At 34.6% G+C, this 24,811-nt stretch overlaps 1 protein-coding gene across 1 annotated transcript in view; it reads left to right on the top strand.

Annotated features, from left to right (window-relative positions):
- Dcc (DCC netrin 1 receptor) overlaps positions 1–24,811 on the top strand; it is a 1,075,620-nt gene that overhangs the window by 920,751 nt on the left and 130,058 nt on the right. The window lies entirely within an intron of this gene.

The raw sequence follows: 24,811 nt of genomic DNA, 5'->3' as shown, positions 1-24,811 counted from the left end.
CCAGAGTGCATCATCCTGAGTGAGGTAACTCAATCACAAAAGATCTCACATGATATGTACTCACTGATAAGTGGATATTAGCCCAGAAACTTAGAATACCCAAGATATAAGATACAATTTGCGAAACACATGAAACTCGGGAAGAACAAAGACCAAGGTGGATACTTTGCCCCTTCTTGGAATTGGGAGCAAGGCACCCATGAAAGGAGCTACAGAGACAGAGTTTGGAGCTGAGACAAAAGGATGGACCATCTAGAGACTGCCATACCCAGGGATCCATCCCATAATCAGCCTCCAAACGCTGACACCATTGAATACACTAGCAAGATTTTGCTGAAAGGACCCTGATATAGCTGTCTCTTGTGAGACTATGCCCAGGCCTAGCAAACACAGGAGTGGATGCTCACAGTCAGCTATTGGATGGATCACAGGGCCGCCAATGGAGGAGCTGGAGTGATTTGCAACCCTATAAGATAATATATTTTAAAACTTCATGGTACCTATGATAGAGACTTCTGGGTTTTTTGTTTTTGTTTTTGTTTTTTGTTTTTTAATCTTAGTTGTCCAATCATGGTGACTTGTTTGCTTCAACATCTGTAGAAAAAGCTTTGTGGCTATGCCGTTTTGATTGTAACATGTGATGGAAAGAAGAATTTTCAATCAAGGCCATAAATCTCTTCTGTGTGTTTTTTTCCTTCATAATCCAAATCTCTTGTTAGCGATGGCTTTGTTTTTTTTTTTTTTTTTTTTTTTTTGCATGAAACCAACGCTTCTGCTGTGTCCCTGTATAAAGTCAGCTATGTATATAAATCTTCAGTTCATTTTATGCTGATTTTCTATGGTGTGCTAAGGGTTTGTATCATTAGCAGAGGGAAATGATAAATAATATATCAGGATGCCAATAAGTTAAGTAATTGTCACAAAGTAAAAGATAAGTTCATTCTACCTGTTGATTTAAAGCCGAGTTACTGGCAGTGAAATGCTTTGACCTCTTTGGAAATGAAACTTGATTAGGGGTGGGAAGCTCTAGTCATTTGCAGTGTCCCTCACAAACAGAACATTTGTGATGAGAAGCCTCATTTGAATCTGAATAGCTAAAATGCAGTAGTAAGAATAGATTCTATCAATGCAGAAATAAAATTGCACCAATCCATTTTCTCTGTAATTGCTCCAAACACTAATGAGAGAATCACCTACTGAAACTGGCCACAATTAGAGTTAGCTTGGCATTTAAAATAATATTCCCCCAGTCAGTTTCAGGGTATGAATATAAGGGCAATCACAAAGCTCATATTTTATGGCCGTCAAACCTGTGTCAGGGGACTCTCAGTTATCCATTATTCAGAATACACCATCTCTGACAGTGCATCTTTATTCCACTAACCAGACAAGGCAGGTTAGCATGCACGAGCTACTGACAGTAAGAATAAATGCATTGCAAAACAAGCAAAGCTGGAAAGAAAAACTACATGATTGCACTGTGTCCTTTCGTCATGGATTTTCTTCATTACAAAGAAATGAGAAAAATAGTGGAGGTTTCCTGTATTGTGAAATTAACATTGGTGCTTTCCCTAAATGTCAATCCAGATGAAGAACATCTTTTAAGATGTGTTCAAAAGAACAAAGAGAAAGGCTGAGGTGTATCTCAGTAGCCAAACCATGACTAGAAAGAAGAAGAGAGTAAGTGTGAGTTCAACTTTACTCATGAATTTGTATTTTACAGCTTATTTGGATAGAGAATTCATATTTATAGACACACATACACAAAGGCACACACAAAGCAACAAACATAAACATATATGCATACATACAGTGATCCTCAGATGCACACGTATACATACAAACAGATACACACACATATATGCACTCCTATGCTGCCACAGGGCATACTTTTAAGAAAATCTTAAAATACATATGTTGACATAAATATCAAATGAAAGCACACGTTGTTGGTTTTCATTAGGGTGTGTAGAGTTATATAAATAGAGGTGTGTGAATCAACTTGTAACTTGTGCAAAGATCACAGTTTCATGTCTGTCCACAGACTCTGAGATGAAATCACTAAATGCTTCTGTTATGATGTTATGCACTAAAATAAGTGTGATGTCCCTGTAACAAAATACCTCAGCCAACCATATTGGGTTGATTACATTTTCAAGGGTTTGATCACATTACTGTGTAGAGGAATATCAGGGGAGCAGCTTCATCACAGAAGCAGGAAGCAAATATCTTTGCTCCACTATGTCTCCCTGTCTCTTTCATTCTACCTGGCTCACCGTTGATGGAACATTTCTGCCTACAGTTAGGCTTTGTCTTCTTTACCTTGTCTAGATATACCCTCCTAGACACAGTAGAGGTATGCTTTACTGATATCCTAAGCATCTCTCAATTCAATCAGATAAATACACAAGTTATATCAATATTAATCATTAACAACTATCATAGAATTGCTTAAGGAAATACACTTATATAAATATTTATAGTATTAAACCCATAAAATTGTCTAACATCTATTTTTCTTGTGATAAGTTGCCATTTTATATTTTCTTTTATTGAAAATAGATTTTGTGCATAGGGCATATTCTGTATACAATTTCCTTAGCATATTCTATTTAAAGAAAGGAAAATTTTAAGTACTGCAGAACAGTTACATAATTAACATTAAGAAAATTCTTAAATAATTTTGCATAATGTTAGTCATAACTTCAAGCACTGATTTTGTGTTTGAGACTACATGACAATTGCTTGCTTTATGATTGGCAGATGAACCTCCTATTCTCTTAGAAGAGAACCAAAAATTATGAACAGCATTTTGCTTGTGCTCAATAATTATTCAGTATTTATATAAAGATATGTATAACCTACCTAGGGACTGGAAATATAATATCATTTGAAAAATATTTACTGTTACCTGATCAAAATGATTAACATGTCTTGAATGAGTGAACAGTCTCATTAACAATTTTTCCACCAGATATTTATAGTTAACCCAGTGACATTTTACTTTGTTGAATAAGGAGCTGTAGTGCCAGGTGTAATATACATTCATAATGAGATCTGCATGATTTGAATTTAATTACATTAGACTTACATATTTTGTAAAGAACTATATACCAATTGATATATCTATTTATCGTTCCTTATATGTATATATTACTTACTGGCATATAATAAGCTATACATTTAAAGTATTTATTTCTGAAATTAAAGAATTAACTGATATATAATGTATGATCTTTCTTTTACATCTCTTCCCTCATTTTTTAAATATTAGAAAGTTAGTAAATGCTTTTATTGGATTTATTCCTGTCAAATACGTTTTGGAAAAGGTTTTAAGTGGGATTGTGTATCAAATTTATTTTGAATGTTTAGTGTGAAAGCATAAATTTCATAACATTAACTGTATATCTTATACCTGTTTAATTCACCTGTTCTGTCAACTCTGTAGATGCTATGGAATTTCCCACTTAAGCAATAGAAAACCACGAGAAAAAAACTTAGCCTTATAGGTTCTGAGGCCTCCTGCGTTATTGAAATACTCAGTAAGAGCAGCGAAGTGTGAATCAAAGTGCCAGATGCAAGCATTTTTGGCTAATTTCTCATCTTGGGGAAAGTTTCAGTATTTGCCATGAAATTGGTCCTGGATTCTTAAATATGTCATTTATCTGGCATGTAGGAAAGGCTACACATTTCTGAGCTTTCAGGCAATTTTAGAATCACATTTTTAGAATGCTTTTAAAGTAGGCTTTCCATCTTAAAATTACATATTTTTATTTCTAGTATGACAAATTAAATTCATTTTGAAGGGAATCTAAATCTGAATTTCCCCTATGAAGTTATGTATAGTTATTATCCCTTTATTGTATAATTACTTTTGATTCATTTTTTTAAAAAACATTTATTTGTTTATTTTATGTAAGTACACTGTAACTATCTTCAGACACCCCAGAAGAGGGCATCAGATCTCATTACAGATGGTTGTAAGCCACCATGTGGTTGCTGGGAACTGAACTCAGGACCTTTGGAAGAGCAGTCAGTGCTCTTACCCCGCTGAGCCATCTCTCCAGCCCCCTTTTGATTCATTTTTATTTATTTAATTTTTTGTTTCATATTTGATGGTTATACTAGCCAACAATGCTCTTGTATTCTCTCTTTATTTTTAATTTGTTAATATTGACTGGCCTCAGAGTGAGTTTTTTCAAACTTGTTCTAATTTGTATTGTATTTCATTGTTCCTTGGTTTATTTAGAGTTTCATTGTTTGGGGTTTCTCTGTTTTTTATTATTTATACTATTATCTTTGCATATCTAAAACATATTCTTTTATAACAGTCCTTTTAAAATTATTGAGATTTATTTTATAGATTAACATAATGTAAACTTTTAGTTAAAATACATTTAAATACAATATATATTATATAGATTTTAAACTTTATCTACATGTCAATTTGAACTTAAAAGCACATTCTAAGCATGATTTTTAGATCTTAAATACATTGCTTAAGTTTTCTGATAAATATCTCTCTGGATATCTGAGTAGTCATCAAAATTATTTTGGAAAGTTGTTAAATCAATAAAGTTACAACTTTTATGACTAAAGACCAAATTATATCTGTACCCTAAATGTGTCTTTGCAATTAATCCCCATATTCTAGTTTTCTTAATATTTATTACTATTCTATTTATTAATAATATAGTCACTACAAGCAGAAGAGTATTACTCAAATAAAAGCTGAATATTCATATCTTTTTAACAACAGATGGAACTCTCATATCACAAATGATTAATAGAGAGGTACAGAAATATGTTTAGAATTTTATATTAAACTAAGCTAGACAGCTACGTATTTAAAACTTCCAGATTTCAATTCACATCTCTCGCTTCTTTTTGTTTGTTTGTTTGTTTTGTTGTTTTTTCTTTGTTTTTTCTGGCTTTTTTTAATTAAATATTTTCTTCATTTACATTTCAAATGCTATCTTAAAGGGATTTAATTATGTGTCTGAAATATGTTCTTCTCAATTATTGTCCTCATCATTCCTATTATCACTTCAATGATGCACTGCTAATCTAAATAGTATCAATATTTTTGAATACTCAGAAATATTTTAGTTTTTACCATTTAATTGAATATTTAAGATGTTTCACATAGCCCAGGACCATTACATTTAGGTCTACTTCTAATGGGTCATCCTTGAAAGAAAGTTGTTGTTATTGGTTTTTTTCTCCCATACCATATATATATATATATATTTGTTTTTGTTATTGAAGACAGGGCTTCTCTGTGTAGCCCTGGCTGTCCTGGAACTCATTCTGTAGACCAGGCTGGCCTCGAACTCAGAAATATGCCTGCCTCTGCCTCCCCAGTGCTGGGATTAAAGGCATGCGCCACCATGCCCAGCATATTTTTTTTCTGTAATCAGTTTCCCAATTGTCTCTTTGAGAAAGAATAGCATGCCTATCTTACAATCTATTTATGTACATAAGTTGAGATAATAACCATGGAGCCATATCAATTTTAATTAAAATATGCATGTGTGATAAAGGTATAATTTTTTTGTATTGTAGATTTGTAGTAGACTAATTTTTTTAACTCAGATATAGAAAATACATAATATTATTAAGTTCCTTGATTACTGAAAGTAATTGCCATAAATAAAATACAATAATTCATGTAAAAGACTAAAATATAAACTCACTATCTTAAATATAATCACATATTGATTATAATATCCTGGGTATGAGAACTCCACTTGTTTTCCAAAAGCACCATTTACCTAAGGAGGAGTGACAAGGGATAAGAAAATGTCAGGCCGTAAGATCTCATTCCTCTGACTACAACAAGAAGAAGGGCTATTATCTTCCTTTTTTTTTTTTTTTTTCAGGTTAGTTTCTTCTAAACATACAGGCATTTCCAGGCAGCCTTGAAGGACAGCTGCACAGCGATTCATTAATAATGCATTCACTCTATTTGTAACTCCTTTCTTACTCTCTACTCTCTGAGGTCCAAAAGAGGTGCATCATCTTATACCTGGTGAATTTTTTAAAGTTATTTGGAAAAATACATTACAAATGTTGAATACTATTATTGAACAAGAGGAGAAAAGATCATTTCATATGAGTAAAATATCTCTTTCCATATATATATATATATATATATATATATATATATATATATATATAAAATGTACTTTCTCTATTCTTCACACAAAGAAATAAGTAATTATTTCTCTCCTGCAATCAGGACCCTATAAAATACTCGGTGGTTCATTCTTCCTACAAGTTTAGGATCAAGCATTCAAACAATAAAAATGTTTCTCACATCTTGTGAAGATTTCTAGAAAATGTCTTATTTGGGTTAAAAGTATTCTGATCCCATTCTCAATCTGCCTTACTCTTCAGTGTTTACAGACAGCTAGCTGTTCAGTGTATTTTTTTTTTTTTTTGCCAAGGTCTGTGAAACTATCAACAATTTATTTCTTCATCTTCCCCAGTGGCAGGTATCACCCTGGTTCTCAAAATGAAGGAAAGGAAAGATGCAATATAGATAAGGAAAGTCAAAGTTATTCTTAATTTAAATATATAATATATATGTCAAAATATACATTTAAATGTATATATTTAAATTAAACTAAATATATAATACATAAACATACTATCATAAATTTATGACTACTGTTTATGATTATTAATATTTATACACAAATAAAATTATAGTCAATATTTATCAGTATACTAGATGGAAATTATAATAAAGACTTGGCTTCTAGTGTAGAGAGACATAAATGGTCAAATACAGCCAGATTGTGTCAAGAGGCACTTCCCACATGAAAAAAATCAGATGTTTCTGGGAAATTAAAACCTGCCAGTTTACCAAAAAATTAAATATACTATAGTGACATAAGATGTTAGTCCTAAACATTCTTATTAAGTAGCATAAACCATAGATTTTATTGTATTTTATTTTTGGATGAGTGCTCGAGCTTAGACATAAAGTAATAGCATTTTATCCTATGGGGTATGCATAGAAATAACGCTGGGGAACATAAAACAAAAAGCAAAAGTAAAAGACTAGGGCATTTTGCTTTATTAAGCAGCTATACTAGTAAGCATTTTTTTCAAGTATTTTTCCCTTTCAGTTCTATCAAGTTCTAGTCCATGTATTTTGAAACTATGAAAGCCTCAGATGCTTAATTGTTAAGGATTATAGTTTCTTTCTGTTGAATTACCCAATTTTCCATATCTACACCATCCTACATTATCACGAGAATGATAATATCCTTATTCTAAAATGTATTTTGATATTAATACTACTACTAACAATAAATATGATTGTATGTCAGTGTTGACATAATGCTCCTACCACATAATCTTTTTCTGTTTTCCTACCTTATAAACACGTGTATTTTAATACATAGAGGATTCCTTATTGATAAGAAATAAAGGATGTTAGCCTGTTACTTTCTAAACTGACCTAGGCCCAAGGAAAACACGGCATTCAATCATTAAGGTATCTTTATACATAACATGTGGATTTTTTTTTTTTAGCTTAGAAGATTTTTCTCACTTTTATTGATTTTATATGTAATCTAGGTGTACATATAGGCATGCAAATGGGTTTCATTAAATGTGGGGGAAATTATCAACATTATCAATTTTCCCCAAATAGTGTTTTTTTTTTCCTGTTTCAAGTGATTTCTTGGGTTATGTGAATATTACAGTGCTCTAAGGTAGACTATTCACCTTCTATCTCTCTGCTTTTTGGTTTTAGTGTTTTGATATCTGTGTTATCTGGGGCAGTTTTCCTATTGCGTTTAAAGCCAGAGAGAGTTTTTGTTGTTTTCATTACTTTACTGACTGGGTATCCTACCTAACCTTGTCAGTGTTCAACATACTGTACATTGCATCTGCAAAGGGCATTTTTGTTCTTTACATTTCCACATGTGTGATATTTTCATTAAAATGCTGGATCTCCAGTATTCTTCAATGTGTGGAGTATAATATATGTTTTTAGTGTTCTTCCCAAATTATTTTTTTCTGTACTTTTTCAAAATCTCTTTTTATTCACTCATCCTCATGATGAATTACTTTTGTTAAGGCTTGCCAATTATGTGAGATTCCTAATCATGAGTGTGTGTGGGGGGGCTGTTGGATGTTTGAGATTTTGATATTGTTTTTAATATCCTTAAATTTGGCTCTAGGATGCAACTACTTGGAAAAACAAGCCCATTCTATTCCTTACCTTAGTGTCTTAAACGGTTAGTGTCTAATATCATGAAGTTAAATCCCTATGACTTCTTGATTCACATCAGGTTATGGAGAGCCCTGTGCCTTAGATTCTGAGAAGAGTAGGAATATCACTTCTATTCCTGTTGTGTGGTTTATGTCCTAGCCTTGTGAAGCTTCCTCACATCGTGGCTGAAAACAATTCAAATGAGGTCCAAAGGTAGAGCCCAAAGAACCCTGCAGTCTACTTCCCATCTCCTTACTTTCCCACACCCCTGACTGCTCTGTGGGTAGACTCTGTTCAGCAAAATTTCTATGTACTTTCTAGTTTCTTTCCCATTTGTTGCAGTCTGGAAACTCCAGGACAAAGATGGGGAATTAAAATGCTCATGTGATTTCTTCTCTCTCAGAAGTCAAAGATCTGCATGGCTCAGTAGCCAGTGTCACAAAACTGTTAAATATATACTTATTTTAAACTAAACTTAAGAGTAAATCCAGTCTCTATAAGTTCATTTCATTAGAAATGTGATCCTTTATACAATGGTGAAATCAGCGTTTATTATATCAGCGTACCAAACTTTTCAGCTTTTCAAAAACACCGGAGGCTAAGTATATTATACTTATCTCTTGGTATCTACCATTAATCTCATCAAGAATGAATCCTGTCATATTGCATTTTTCAGGAGTAAATTTAACTTGAATGCTCTTAGAAACGGGTCTTTTAGCCTGTGGAGAAATGAACCTTTATAACTCCCAGAGTGCATTTGAAGCTCAGTGAGTTCAGTATAAATTACATGTTAGCTCTGCATGCTCCCATCAAAAGAATCTCTTCATGCATATAATAAAAAAGTTTTGAGTTTATGACATGCAAACATTTTAAATAAGAAAAAAAATCAATTCACTTTGGTAGTATCAAGAAGAGTCAACATACATGAATAAAAATGAATGAGCAGCACCATGGAGTGGACATGTTATTATTTTGAAATGCAGTGCACTATATTAACAAAGTTCTGCTTGGTATTTTTGGAAAAGAATTATAGGAATAATTATGGAAAATGATTTTTTTTACCTGAAGTAAAAAATCATGACTCTGGATGCTCAATAAAAATAAGTCATTTCATGGTAGAGAAAGCAAGAAGGAGAGAAGAATTCCCTACTTATTTATCCTTAAATTTCATATTCAAAATGGATTTTTAGTTATGCAATAGAAAGTGCTGTTGTAGATTGTGAGATCAGTGCAGACCACTGGAAAGGCATATACGGAAGCTGTAGCAAACAGATTCGCAAGAAGGCAACTCATGGTTATTATGATCTTATAACTTTTATTTACACAGGAAATCACTGCTAATTTTCACATTAATATCAGTAATTTATTTGCTTCTTTTCTGTATTTTTATTATGCCTCCCTGACATTAAGACATATGTGCAATTTTTATATTCTTTATGGAAGAGGAATATGGAATCTAATTTATTATATATTATATTATATTATATTATATTATATTATATACAGTGCTAGTTTCTTAAAAATTCAAAGGCCCTGTCATGCTCAACTTAGTGTATTCCAATTCTCTTATCTTAAAAATGTGAATAAAATCAATAAAGAAAGCACATTATTATTTGATTCAGTTTCATTTTAAGATTTGTTTTGTCCATTTGGTAACAATTAATCAAACACTAACTGGGTCAGCTTCTTCACTTGCAGACTAGTGCTTAATTGGGAGGAAGATGGGTGCTAAAAGATAAATGTTGATCATATTTTGCCAAACTGATTATATAAAATTATGTACTGAATGACATTAAGAATAAGCACCATACAGAGGACAGTGACAAATACTAAGGAATGTAACGTGCAGGTTTCCAAATACATATCTCTTAAATAGAAAAAAAAAAGATACATCTCTTGCAGGGAGTAAAAGAAACACCACACTTTGTAAATTTTCTGCTTTGTGCATTTGTAATTTGAAATGTGACTTTGATATGAGATTGGCAGAAGAATATTATTCAAGATGAAAGCAGTAAAGTTTTTACTAAAAGTCTGGGTCAAACTCATTCCCCTGGTAAAAACATAAAAAAAAAGATGTCTAGGACTGTGCAGTCAAGGAGAAACAGGGAAAGCCCAAGGTCTAGTGAATAAACCAGTTGATCCATGAATACAAGTTCTTAAAAAGAAATTGTAGGATAACAAAGAAATTTTAAGAACTAGTTGGAAAAGGTTGAAAATTGTAACACTTGAGAAGTTTGAAATATTTTTTATTCCTTAGTTACTCTAGATCTCATAGTATGTATTTAATAATTACCTTTGTGTTGTAATGATTAAGGAAAATATTTTAGTGAGGAGTACTTTCATAGAATCTTTGCCTATTATTTTTATGAAACATGACTTTGCCTTGAAGCCAAATCTGGGCTACACCAGACTACTAAGTGCTGGGATTGAAGATATGCTGAACTATGTCTATCTATTTTCAAATATATTTTTGTATTTTATTTAAATATTTAAATATATATATATATATATATATATATATATATATATTTAAAAAACAATGTCATCTGGGGTCAGAAGTTAAGCTCTCCCACACCATAATTGTCATTATTAAATGGGCTAGCTCTTTAGTTAAAAAAAAAACAACTTAGTTTATTTAAAGCATTATTGCATAATTTCTTCCTCCATCTTCTAACTCTAACCTTCCCCCTTCCCCCTGTTCTCTCTCAGATTTATGGGGTTGCTGTGAATCTGAGAAAGAAAGAGAAAGAGGAGAGAGAGAGAGAGAGAGAGAGAGAGAGAGAGAGAGAGGTTTTCCAAGTAAGTTTATTGTTGCTTGTATATTTTAGGATTGACAACTTTGTATTGGATAATTCAATTAATATGGGGCACATTTATCTCTGAAGAAAACAAATTCTTCCTTTTGGCAGTCATTAATTCTTGCAATTCCATGAAGTTTCCTTATCTTCTTTGGTATTCCAATGGCTGTTGTCATTTTTCAGGTCTTGTTTGACATGCATAGTGTTGAGAATTCATGGGTGTAGCTTTCCTGCCATATTTAGAAGACTCGATTTTGCAAAAGTCTTTCTGGTCCTGTTGTATTTTCTACTCCTTCTTATGAGACATTCCCTCAACCTTAGGTATAGGGTATCTTACTTAGGGTTTTACTGCTGTCAACAGATACCATGACCAAGGCAAGTCTTTTAAAGGACAACATTTAATTGGGGCTGGCTTAAAGGTTCAGCGCTTCAGTACATTATCAACAAGCTGGTAGCATGGAAGCATCTAGGCAGGCATGGTTCAGGCAGAGCTGAAGGTTTTACATTTTCATCTGAAGGCTGCTAGTAGAAGACTGAATTCTAGGCAGCTAGGATCAAAGTATTAAAGTCCATGCCCACAGTGACACACCTACTCCAACAAAGCCATATTTCCTAACATAGCTACTCTCGGGCCCAAGCATATACAGCCCATCACATAGAGATTTGGGTTGTAGATGTGTCACTTAAGTTTGGGTACCTAACAGGGGTGTTCTCAACAGTATGACCTGTTGTTTATTTTTGTAACGGTCTCTGTATGCTGTAGAAAGAAGCTTTAAAGAGGTTTTAGTACTACACATATATGTGGGGATAAATCTACAACACATTGAGAATTGGTTTAGGAAATTGAGAATAGAATGTTCTATGGAGTGATCCATAGCCTGAATAATCATGGGTGATTGGTTAAGTTTACAGTACCAGATAAAACTTCTCTGATATATCAGAGGCTGTAAGTTAATTGTGAGGATGCAGAGGCCATTATTGAACTGTTAGGGACCTCTTGCTGCGTTGGTATTAGTACACAGGCATCACTGATGAGAAAGACTATTGCTTGTGTTCTTTCCTTGGAAGCTGCATAGCACCTTCCAATACTATGATAGAGTCCTGGGCAAGGAGGATTGGGAGTAAGGACCCAGCTCTTCTTTATAGACTCCTATGTCAAAAGTTTGTGGGTCTTCAGCAATAGAGAATTACCTCCAACTTCCAGGAGGCAATGAAAAAGCAACATCAATAGCCTATATTGGTTCGGGGGAGTTTAATGAGAGAATCATTGCTAGAATATTGTCATTGTTTTCAAAGCACTGTGAATGCATTACTTTGCTTCCCATTGACATGGTAAAGACCATAACCCAAAGCAACTCTGTGGTTAAGCATTTTGTTTGGCTTACATACCCTGATCACAGTCCACTGAGGGCAACTAATGAAGGAACACAAGATAGACACACCTTGATATAGGAACTAATGCAGAGACAAGTGAGTGGAGGAACTGCCTTATTCCCTATGTCTTACTCAATGCGATTTCTTATACAACCCATTGATAGCACTGACCATGGTGACCTGAGCCCTTCTACATCAATCACTAATCAAGAAAATGACCCAGATTTATTTGTAGGCAATTCTGATGAATTTTTTTTCTCTCAGTTGTGATTCCCTTTTCTCAAAGCTTTTGACAATTTGCAAAAACAAACAAACAAACAAACAAACAAGCAGAAATCCTAACTGACACAATGAATCATTTCTGTCATTTGCCATTTCTCCTCTTCATGGTGTCTGTTCTGAAGTCAGAGTCATGGAAATGAAAACTATCATGCGATTATTTAATTAACTGTAGTTACCACTGTGAAGAATTATGCCCTACAGTGTATTCATTTTATTTAAATTACTTGTTATAATTCTAGAATTTTTCAAAGGAAAGACTTATGCCACTTTAAAAACACGCCCTTTTAAACTTCTGATTGCATTTATTTTGTAGAGTTCTACTTGAATGCGTGCTTTTCTGACCCCAGATTTGTTCAATTTGTTTTCTTCAATGCACAATTTTCTTTATCTCTGTCACCTACATGGTATAAATCCTTCCATTTTCTTAAGACTATTTATGCCCACATGTTTAATTATTTGAATGGTGTTTTATATGGGAACATGCAAGTGAGCTTTGTGTAAAGAATTTTTAAACATTTAAAAAAAGGAGATAGTACATTCGTTTGGATTATTTATTTATCTAACAACTTTCATTTCTGAGATGTGAATGCTTTATGGGCATGCTTGAATTATCAATATTTTGTGTACAAATGTACAAATGTAAAACACAACGTGCCAGCCGGGCGTGGTGACGCACACCTTTAATCCCAGCACTCAGGAGGCAGAGGTAGGCGGATTTCTGAGTTCGAGGCCAGGCTGGTCTACAGAGTGAGTGCCAGGACAGCCAGGGCTACACAGAGAAACCCTGTCTCAAAAAACCAAAAAANAAAAAAAAAAAAAAACACAATGCACATACAAGTTATAAGGGTGACAATTAAAGACAATAATAGAACAGAACCTATTACTCTAAGTATTTCTATCACTGTTAATCTTGGAACATAATAGTCATTGAATTACATAGAACAGTCTTATGAATCATTCATATGTTTTTTAAGATTATAAGATATTCAAGGTCATTGTTTATCAGAAATATTAACAGTATTTAGAAGTACAGTATGTTTCTTACAATTTTATGCACCTTGTCTAGATATTTTTCCTTAATCCATCTATTTGACGACCTTGTTGGAATAAAGTTGCAAACACCTAGTTCAGAAACATCAGATTACACCTTGCCTTAGTTTGTTTTCCCATAGCCAAAATAAAGTACTCTGACAACAGAGACTTACTGTAGAAGGATTTAAGTACAGTTAGTTTATAGGTACATTTCATCTTCCCAGAGAAGTCAAGACAATAAGAGCTTTAGTAACAATCACGATTCATTTTGTAGATGGCTGATTTTGTGTTTACTGCACCATTGCAATTTGTGTATAGATCAGAAAGTAAAAACAACTATAAATCAGATGTGCAAATTATTATTAATTAATATACCACTCCTTTCTTCTGGAGTCACTAATGTTGTATGCCAGTGATATAGACTGATACTTGCAAGTTGTAATCTTAGGATGGAAAAGATTGAACTGTTTATATATTCTTTGGCATGAATCAATTTCTTAATAAGTAGTAAGCAAGTGACAGTTTAAAAACCAGTAATATTTTTTGTGTGTGGTGTTGACTCTAGTGTATGATAGGAAATTTTTCTGCCACTGGTTTATACCTACAACCCCAAATGTTTAATGTCTAATGTAAATTTCCTTAGAGGAAAGAACTTAGTGAAGATTCATCTCTGAACTTTTAAACCCTGTAAATATGACCTCTTTCTGAAAAAGAGTCCTCACTAATGGATTTATGTAAAGGATGTTTAGCAGGGTCACACCAGATTATCCAGTGAGTTATAAATTGCATGATAGTGTCCATCAAGAATACACACATTGGCAAGACAACATCAGAACAATGAAGTAAACACCAAGGGGAAGCACCCAATGGCAAGGCAGCAGAAGAAATGAGGTGAAGACCAATAGGAGACTGGAGTGATGTAGTAAACAAGAACACTGAACCCACTAAAACCCAAACAGAGCAAGGAGGAGTTCTGTCCCGGAGCCTGTGGCTCAGTTAGTGACTGCTTGTAAATCTCAGATCCTATAAACTTCAAGAGAACAATCTCTATTGTTTCCATGGTATAGTTGCTACTTTCGATATTACATTAATTTTCCACTCAATATCCTAAACTTTTAAGGCTGAATTTCTGAGTCAAGTATATCCGACTTCCTAAGGCAAAATGAATATAGTTATAAAATTGACAGGTTCAAAAAGAAGGCACAATACCATACTAGGACATTCTGGGAGTATCAAGGCATGGTGGTGTCTAGGTGATGAGATTGCAGGAACTAGTCATTAAGGCATTCCAAAGACAAGTTACCTTAGCCATCTAGAATTCTGTTCCACTTGGTCAACTTCTTCAGCTTTTCATTTAAATCCCAGAAGATTCATGCCAGAAAATGAATACAAAATTTACACTGGCTTTGTTTTAGAGTTGGAAGGCTTTTTGTTTCTAACAAGAAAAAAGAAAGGAAACAAACAAACAAACTTCTTGAATGAAACACATTGGTTGCCTTACAGAGACAGTTGTCCTGAGGATAAGGCTCAATTAGAGCAGAGTAAACAAAATTTTGTAGAAATATAGAAAGCCAAGGATTTTACCCTGAAGAGGAAAGAGCGTTTATCCACATGATAATGTATTGACAAGGTTTGCATAGCAATTAGCAGTGTCTTAGCCGAAATTAATAAATACTCTAATAGTATAAAGCAGAATTATAGTATGAAAAGGAGAGTTTTCAGATTTGGAACAGAAACAACAATTTTTATTCTACAATTGACCTTACCTCTTTGTACATTGTTGTCTTTTACATTTTTTTATTGATGTTTTCTTCATTTACATTTCAAATGTTATCTCCTTTCCTAGTTGCCTCTCTGAAAATCCCCTATACTCTCTCACCTCCACCTGCTCCCCAACCCACCCACTCCCACTTCCAGGCCATGGCATTTCCCTATACTGGGACCTACAATCTTTGTAAGACCAAGGGGCCTCTTCTCCCGCTGATGACTGACTAGGCAAACCTCTGCTGTATATGCAGCTAGAGACATGACCTCTGGGGGTACTAGTTAGTTCATATTGTTGTTTCTCCTATAGGGCTGCAGACCCCTTCAACTCCATGAACACTTCATTATGTAACTGCTAATTTCTCCAATTATTTTGATTATGAAAATAATCTTTTATTTTTCTAATTAATAATAAATCTATAGGAATAAAAAATGTAACATATGTATCCTTGGTAGATCAGACACATAATTTTTTTTAAAAAATGGTAAAGAAGTAACAGGCATTTGTAATTTTGACAAATAATGTAGAAGAGGTATTTTTTCTTTTGGTATATTCTTGCTTGTCTGAGATGTAGAGGGAGGCCTTCATGATTTGGGGAGAGCCCATGACAAAGGTTTTCTTCCTATTAGTCAAGTTTCTTCAGCTTCTTTAGTGTGTCAAGAGAACACTACCAGCAATTCTATGCTGACAAGGAGGAGTGTGAAAGAAGAACACAGACTTTGTAAGACAGGTATATTTTATAAGGAATGTCATGAAATTTAAAGAAGCTAATCTGCTTTTTAAATTTAATTTTTTCAAGAAATAAATTTTAATCATATTCTTTGCCCTCCCTCAATGTCTTCCACACCCTCTCAACCTTACTATTTTCTTCCTGTTCTTGCTTTCTTCATTTGTTCTTTCTCTTCCTTCTGAAGAAAAAAAATGCTTTTATTTTTTATTTTATTTTATTTTTTTCAATTTTTATTAGGTATTTAACTTCATTAACATTTCTAATGCTATCCCTAAAGACCCCTATACCCACCCCCCGTCCCCTACCCACCCACTCCCACTTCTTAGTTCAGGTGTTTCCCTGTACTGGGGCATATAAAGTTTGCAAGACCAAGGAGCCTCTCTTCCCAAATATGGCTGACTAAATCCAAAACCCATTCATCATAAAAGTCTTGGAAAGATCAGGAATTCAAGGCCCATACCTAAACATGATAAAAGCAATCTACAGCAAACCAGTAGCCAACATCAAATTAAATGGAGAGAAGCTGGAAGCAATCCCACTAAAATCAGGGACTAGACAAGGCTGCCCACTTTCTCCCTACCTATTCAATATAGTACTTGAATTCCTAGCCAGAGCAATTAGACAACAAAAGGAGGTCAAGGGGATACAATTTGGAAAGGAAGAAGTCAAAATATCACTATTTGCAGATGATATAATAGTATATATAAGTGACCCTAAAAATTCCAACAGAGAACTCCTAAACCTGATAAACAGCTTCAGTGCAGTAGCTTGATATTAAATTAATTCCAACAAGTCAAAGGCCTTTCGGTACACAAAGGATAAACAGGCTGAGAAAAATTAGGGACATAACACCCTTCACAATAGTCATAAAGAATATATAATACCTTGGTGTGACTCTAACTAAGGAAGTGAAAGATTTGTATGATAAGAACTTCGAGTCTCTGAAGAAAGAAATCAAAGAAGATCTCAGAAGATGAAAAGATCTCCCATGCTCATGGATTGGCAGGATCAATATAGTGAAAATGGTCATCTTGCCGAAAGCAATCTACAGATTCAATGCAATCCCTATCAAAATTCCAACTCAATTCTTCAATGAATTAGAAAGGGCAATCTGCAAATTCATCTGGAATAACAAAAAACCTAGGATAGCAAAAACTCTTCTCAAGGATAAAAGAACCTCTGGTGGAATCACCATGCCTGACCTAAAGCTGTACTACAGAGCAATTGTGATAAAAACTGCATGGTACTGGTATAGTGACAGACAAGTTGACCAATCGAATAGAATTGAAGACCCAGAAATGATCTTTGACAAGGGAGATAAAACCATCCAGTGGGAAAAAGACAGCATTTTCAACAAATGGTCTGGCATAACTGGCGGTTATCATGTACAAGAATGGGAATTGATCCATCCGTATCTCCTTGTACTAAGGTCAAGTCTAAGTGGATCAAGGAACTCCACATAAAAAATGCTTGAAATACTAGCAGCTTGACAGCACACCTAACAGCTCTAGAACAAAAGGAAGCAAATTTACCCCAGAGGAATAGACAGCAGGAAATAATCAAACTCAGGACTGAAGTCAACCAAGTGGAAACAAAAAGAACTATTCAAAGAATCATCCAAACCAGGAGCTGGTTCTTTGAGAAAATTAACAAGATAGATTAGCCAGACTAACTAGAGACCACAGAGACAAATAAACAAAATCAGAAATGGAAAGGGAGAAATAAATATTGTTTTCAAGTTAGTAGGTTTTTTTCTTATTTAAACTTGATTTCTGGTTACTGAATAGCTTCTTATCTTAACTTTGCAGAAACTTTGACAATGTGAGTAGACTTTTAGTTTTGTGAATCATAACGTAATTTTTAAGATTTGAGGAGGCAGTAAAAGAAATCATACCATGTATTAGATTTTTTTTACATAATTTTGATAAAACAACATGACCAATGAAGCAATTTATAAAAGAAGACATTGATTTGGGGGGTCATGATGTCAGAGGGTTAGAGAAACCATGGAAACCAGAGCAGCAGACAGACAGGCAGACATGTGGCTGCAGCAGCATCATAATCCGCAAAGCACAACATGAGGCAGAGAGAACCAAAACTAAGAATTCCCTGGCCTTTTGAAACATCGAATTCCAACCCCAGTGACACATCTCCAACAAGGCTGTACTTCCTAATCCTTCCCAAACAGTTCTACCAACAGGGAAACAACTATTCAAATATACGATCCAATGAGAGGCTTTCTCATTCAAGCCGCCTCACATTGTATGTTGATGATGTTTAATGAAACAAGAAAATAATGTTGTTTTCACTGCTGGGCATTACATATCAGGTAACAGTAGGCAGAAGGTTTAGATGGCCCATAACTGTGGCAGTAAATATTTATTGCATACTTACTATACGCCAAACTCTTTGTATTAGATAGATGATAGGTAGATAGATAGATAGATAGATAGATAGATAGATAGATAGATAGATAGATGATAGATAGAATAGAGATATAGGTGTTAAATTATAGAAATTGATACAGATATAGATATTGGTGACAAAGTTAGAGATAGAGAGATATAGATATATTTATATAGAAATAGATTATATAGATATGGAGAGATAGATGATAGATAGATAGATAGATAGATAGATAGATAGATAGATAGATAGATAGAGAGTTTTACTTCACATTCAATACTACAGCTAATCTCACATTGATGCCATTTTGTGGATATCATAACAGCAATAACAGAAATTTAAACTGGAGCTAAAATGTCTTGAGTGATTTGCATCATGTTTTTAATGGGCATATGGTAGACCCAGAATCAATCTGTAGGAGTCAAAAGCACTTTGATCAGTGTCAACACTGTATAAGTCTGTATACCTTCTTGTGTCCTGACTAATTAACATGTACTACAGTTCTAATACCAAGTTAATGAACCCAGTCTTCTTGAAATTCTACTCATTTGGTAAAATTCAGTTATTTCTTAATTGGCATTTAGTAACTGCAAAATTCATTCAGAATTCATTTTATCTCTACAACTATGGAAGTTCAAAGTTAGAGTAAGTATAGTATTTCAAGCCAGAAAGCTTTAACTCTTCTCTGGAAGGTTTGTGACAATAAAAGATGAGATATTCATGTAGTTATTATCCGGATAAACAGAGACACAATGTACTGTCTCTCCTTCCCTTTTTTCACTTACTCCCCCTTTCACTCCCACCTATAAACATCATCGGCACATTCCTGATGGCATCCTTTGAAACTCTTTTTCGTGTTTCTTTACCCTGCCCTGCATCTGTGATTTTCCTTTGTCCTTAGCTCAACTTAAACTCACTAGAATTAACCCTAAGATAAAGAATTTGGTGATTTGTATCCAATTTTAAGAGTACATAGAATCAAGAAGGAATAAGCTGTATGAAGCCTACAGCGAATAGAATTTATTTTCTTTAAAAGAGACAGCTTCCTTTCTAGATGTAGACCTGCTTTGCTTCTCTGAGAGTCAGTGAACACGTTAGTTCTCATCACCTATAAGATATATGTTACAAGTACAAACTGAATAATAAATAAGTTGTTCAGCATCGTTTATGTTATATTTAATCAACACAAAAATAACTCAGACACACATATACAGCTCACTGGATGATTATTGGAATATAAATGTGTTTGGAGTTTACTGGTGAAAAACAGTAGCTCAAACAAGATGTAGTAAGAGCCAAAGAAGGTGGTAATAATGATAGTTACAGTCGTACACAAACTTGGACTTGGACTCCATGGTACTACATAGAACTGACTTCCTCCTTTCAGCAACTAGGAAACCCCTGACTTTGTTTGAGACAAGGCTCCTTTGCTTCTGTGCACACCAGGGTAGCTGGCCCAAGAGGATTCAGAGGCTATCCTGTCTCAGCCACTAGCTCCCTATAGGAATATATGAGATTACAAACATGACCTTTGTGCAAAGGCTGGAAATCCAGGTCTGACTGGTACGGCACATGTTTTCACCTACTAAAACATTACAGACTTAAGGTGTTTAGCAAACTTGAGGAGACTATATCATTTATAACCATTTGGCTTGTCTTATTTATTTTTCTTCATAATTATAGAGAAATCATCCCAGGTTGTTGTTTTATTGGTTAACCCTAATGCTGATTTATGTGAGATAAATTATGCTTTTGCTCTTCTTTGGATACACATGTCAGTAATGACATAACATCTCACTTTTTCCAGATTTCCCAATTTCTTTTCCTACAGGCATAATTTTCTAACTTAAAGATTACATGTTGCCAGGCGGTGGTGGCACACACCTTTAATCCCAGCACTTGGGAGGCAGAGGCAGGCAGATTTCTGAGTTCAAGGCCAGCCTGGTCTACAAAGTGAGTTCCAGGACAGTCAGGGCTATACAGAGAAACCCTGTCTAGAAAACAAACAAACAAACAAACAAACAAACAAAAACAAAAAAAATTACATGTTAAGTATTATCTTTGATCTTTTAAACTTGTCCTCCTTATATTCACACTTGTACACATTCTTTCCTTAAAAATACAGAAAGCAAAACCACATGTACAGGCATCCACTGTAACACTGCATTATTTTTAAAAGTACTCTGTTCAGCAAACTCTGAATTCCCTTTCCAAAGATAAATAAAATACAAAGTCAAACAAACAAACAAACAAACAAACAAAAATGAGATGCCTTTTATTTTCCTGAGTGAGCAATAATGAATAAATCCATGATGGTAGCCTCACTAGTCCATTGCTAGTTTTAATGGTTTAGGACAGGATCTGTTGAGAAACCTCTATGGATGATGGGTAAAGGATGAGACCAAGGATGTGTGAGTGTTCTAGTCCCGAGCACTGCTAAAACAGCCATTAATCAAGTGTTAACCTTCCTATTTCTAATCATAAGCAAGAGCACAGCACAGTAGACATGAGCCTTCTTGTTAGAATTATTCATTTGAGAGTCAGTCAACCAAAGGCTTCCCTGACATCTAAAAGGCTGAGCGAACAGTGGGTGATTGCTCAGGAAATTTATGAGACCGACATGAGTATTTTTCACATCCCACAAAAGAAATACAACGAATGCTTTGCTGACAAAGCTCTAGTCATTACAGATTTTATATTCCAGTTTACTGAGCAGGGAGTTCTCTGAGGCAGATGGCTTGCTTCATCATGGAGGCTTTCTTGAGGACGGATCACTTAGAGAAAACTACAGAGATGTACTTTTATCCCAACTCTCAGCAATAGGCTGTAGGATGTCAGCAAAGGTATGTTATTTTTCTGAGTTTTTTTTTTTTAACTTTAGTTTCCTCTATTTATCCAGCATTTTTATTCATTAAGTGAGTAAATAATTTTTAAGTGTTGGCTATATGCCAGGAACTGTGGTAGGTTCTGGGAAGGTTTATAAAAAAAGAAAGAAAAAAAATGGATCCTTCCTTCAGAATGAATAAGGGCCCCCAGCTGAAAATACTGTCAATGGTTACCATTGTCTTGTAATCTCCTGGTAACACACTTTAAAGAAAGAATACTCCAGAAGGACTTTTCCCAGTTCCCTTTTCAATCAGGAATGTAAATAAACCCACCCACCTGGATTTCTGCACGAAACAGCTACCCAGTGAAAGAGGAGATCAGAGCCTTCTGGACACGGGTGGATATTGGCTACTAAGTACTGACACAACATGTTTAGTCTTTGTTCCTCCCTTTACCTCCATATAAAACCTATGAACAACTAGACACTTGAGTCCTATCTTGTTCTTACCAGCATGGAGATGATTAGGGGCTTCCCCCACTAAAGGAAACTACTGATAATAGCAATACACACACACGAACACACACACCACACAATTTGGGATAAGCCCAGGTCACTTTCTGTTTGTTTTCTTGAATCCTGGAATGGATACATGCTATAAGAGTCATCCATGAAAAGTATGTTTTGGTGCACCTTGGAAATTACTATTTTATTATTCAAATATATCTCCTTAATTCTACTTCTCTATTTTCTTATTTTTATTTTGAGCCAAATTATCCCATAATCACAATGTAATAATAACTGTATAGACTTACAAAGGAAAAACAAAACAAAACTTTGCCCTGTGAGTTACTAACCTATTTCAAATAGCACCCAGTAAAATAAAATTATTGACCAATAACCAAACAATTAAGTATTCTCTTGAAGAACCGCATTTTTATTCAAGCCTCTCCCAATACTTTTGCCTATTCTTCTGTATTGAGAACATATGGGTAGTTCACAAAGTTTAGAAACAACATTTGGACTAGTCCTATACACTCCCCCAATTTTATGGTACCCCAAACAGTGCATATTATAAGTGTTTACTCAGTGTTTCAATTACATCCACCATATTGTACAACTGCCAAGGCACCACTCTCACACCTCTGACTGATTTGTAGGAGGAGCACGGTACCTAGTGAATATCTCTCATTACTCTCCTGCCCCGTACTCTGATCTGGTGCTCACCCTCACTCACCCTAGAAACCATCACACCACTTCATACTAGTGTCATTTCCTTGAACTCCCAAGGTTCATCTCCTGTTTTCTTTAGTAACTATTTTTTTTCAAGGACACAGAAAATATATAATTATGGGAACAATATCCTAACACATATACTTAATTTGCAATAATTGAATTAGGATAAGCATCATTGCCACCTCTAGGAATGTTTTTGAATTAGTGTAAACCCCTTAATCCATGTCCTATGGTTATTTTAAATTTATTGTTAATGCTTATTCTTATAGTTATATTTTCCATACTGTGTCCATGCTTTTCCAGGTCTACTCCCTATCTGACTCTGTTTACTATCCATTTCTGGCCTTTCTCTATCCCTCTCACTGCTTCCCTTTTCAACTTTTATCCCATTCTCTGTGTCTCTGTGATCAAATGTTTAACTTCCAAAATGAAATAACATTTAAGTTAAAAGATATAATTTTGTCTTTTATGTTAATCTTTAGCGGCATGGCACCTTTGATATTCACTCGCATGGCACCATATGTCACTATTTTCTTACATTTTAATGTTGAACTGAATTCTCCAAGCTTCAGCTACTGTAAATACTGCTGTAACAACATGGGCACACATGTATATTTGAAACTCTGCTCTGCTCTGTGGGCTCTACATTTATAAATGGAGTTGCTTTATCACATAAAGAAATCTTTTTTAAAAATTTAGTAGCAATATTCTGTTTTCCATTGCAAATACTCTGGTTCATGCTGCTGCCAAAGGTGGAATCCAATTTTGCTATTGTTTGGGAACACTTACTATCTTTTTAAAATATAAACCCTAAAAATGTAAGTTCACCATATTGGTTTTCTTAGAGTTGGGATTTGAAGACTCCAGTTATTAGTAATTCTAAGCACTTTATTATATGCTATCCATTCACATTTTTATGTCCTTGGAGAAAAATACTCAACAATTTTTATATCTTTGAATCATTCTTCTATTTTGTTGTTGAATATCTGGATATTATTCTTTTATCAGATATAAAATTTTAAAGTTTTTCTCAAGACTGTTTTATTGTTTTGCTTTATATCTCTTGATACTTTCTCCTGATCTACAATTAAAATTATTTTTCATCCTCTTTTCCCACAATTTCCTCTGTTGACTGTGTAGTTGACATCATGCCCAGAATACCATTGCTGGTTGATATCATGTTGTTTTTGCCTTATACTTCCCTTTATCAGCTCTTAGTTTAGGACTTACAATTAAGTTAAGGTCTGATCCACGCTGAGTTAATTGTTGTATATTATGTAACTTAGGAACCCAACTTTAATCTCCTGCATCCAACTGTCTTTCCNCCTTTTTTTTTTTTTTTGAGCCCATCCTTTTCTTCACTGATTTGCCATAATACTTTTGTTAGAAATCCCAATCTGAGACAAAAGGATGGACCATCTAGAGACTGCCATACCTGGGGATCCATCCCATAATCAGCCTCCAAACGCTGACGCCATTGCATACACCAGCATGATTTTGCTGAAAGGACCCTGATATAGTGGTCTCTTGTGAGGCTATGCCAGGGCCTGGCAAACACAAAAGTGGATGCTCACAGTCCTTGGATGGAACACAAGGCCCCCAATGGAGGAGCTAGAGAAAGTACCCAAGGAGCTAAAGAGGTCTGCAACCCTATAGGTGGAACAACAATATGAACTAACCAATACCCCCAGAGCTCGTGTCTCTAGCTGCATATGTATCAGAAGATGGCCTAGTCAGCCATCATTGGAAAGAGAGGCCCATTGGTCTTACAAACTTTATATGCCTCAGTACGGGGGAACTCCAGGGCCAAGAAGTGGGAGTGGGAGAGGGAGGGGAGAGGGGAGGGTCCTGGGGACTTATGGGATAACATTTGAAATGTAAATAAAGAAAATACCTAATTTTTAATTTTTTTTAAAAAAAGAAAGAAAGAAATCATCTGCCCCCACATGTATGGGTTGCCTCTCAGCTCTGTACAGCCTACTGGTCTGTACATGTAGGAGTCAGCACACTACTGTGGTTCCTATAACCTTATAAGAATGTTCCAAACTTCTCTTGTGAGACTATGCCGGGGCCTAGCAAACACAGAAGTGGATGCTCACAGTCAGCTATTGGATGGATCACAGGGCCCCCAATG

The sequence above is a fragment of the Mus caroli genome, chromosome 18 (assembly GCF_900094665.2).
Source record: "Mus caroli chromosome 18, CAROLI_EIJ_v1.1, whole genome shotgun sequence".
NCBI lineage: Eukaryota > Metazoa > Chordata > Mammalia > Rodentia > Muridae > Mus > Mus caroli.
This window is presented reverse-complemented; position numbering and strand designations above follow the sequence as displayed.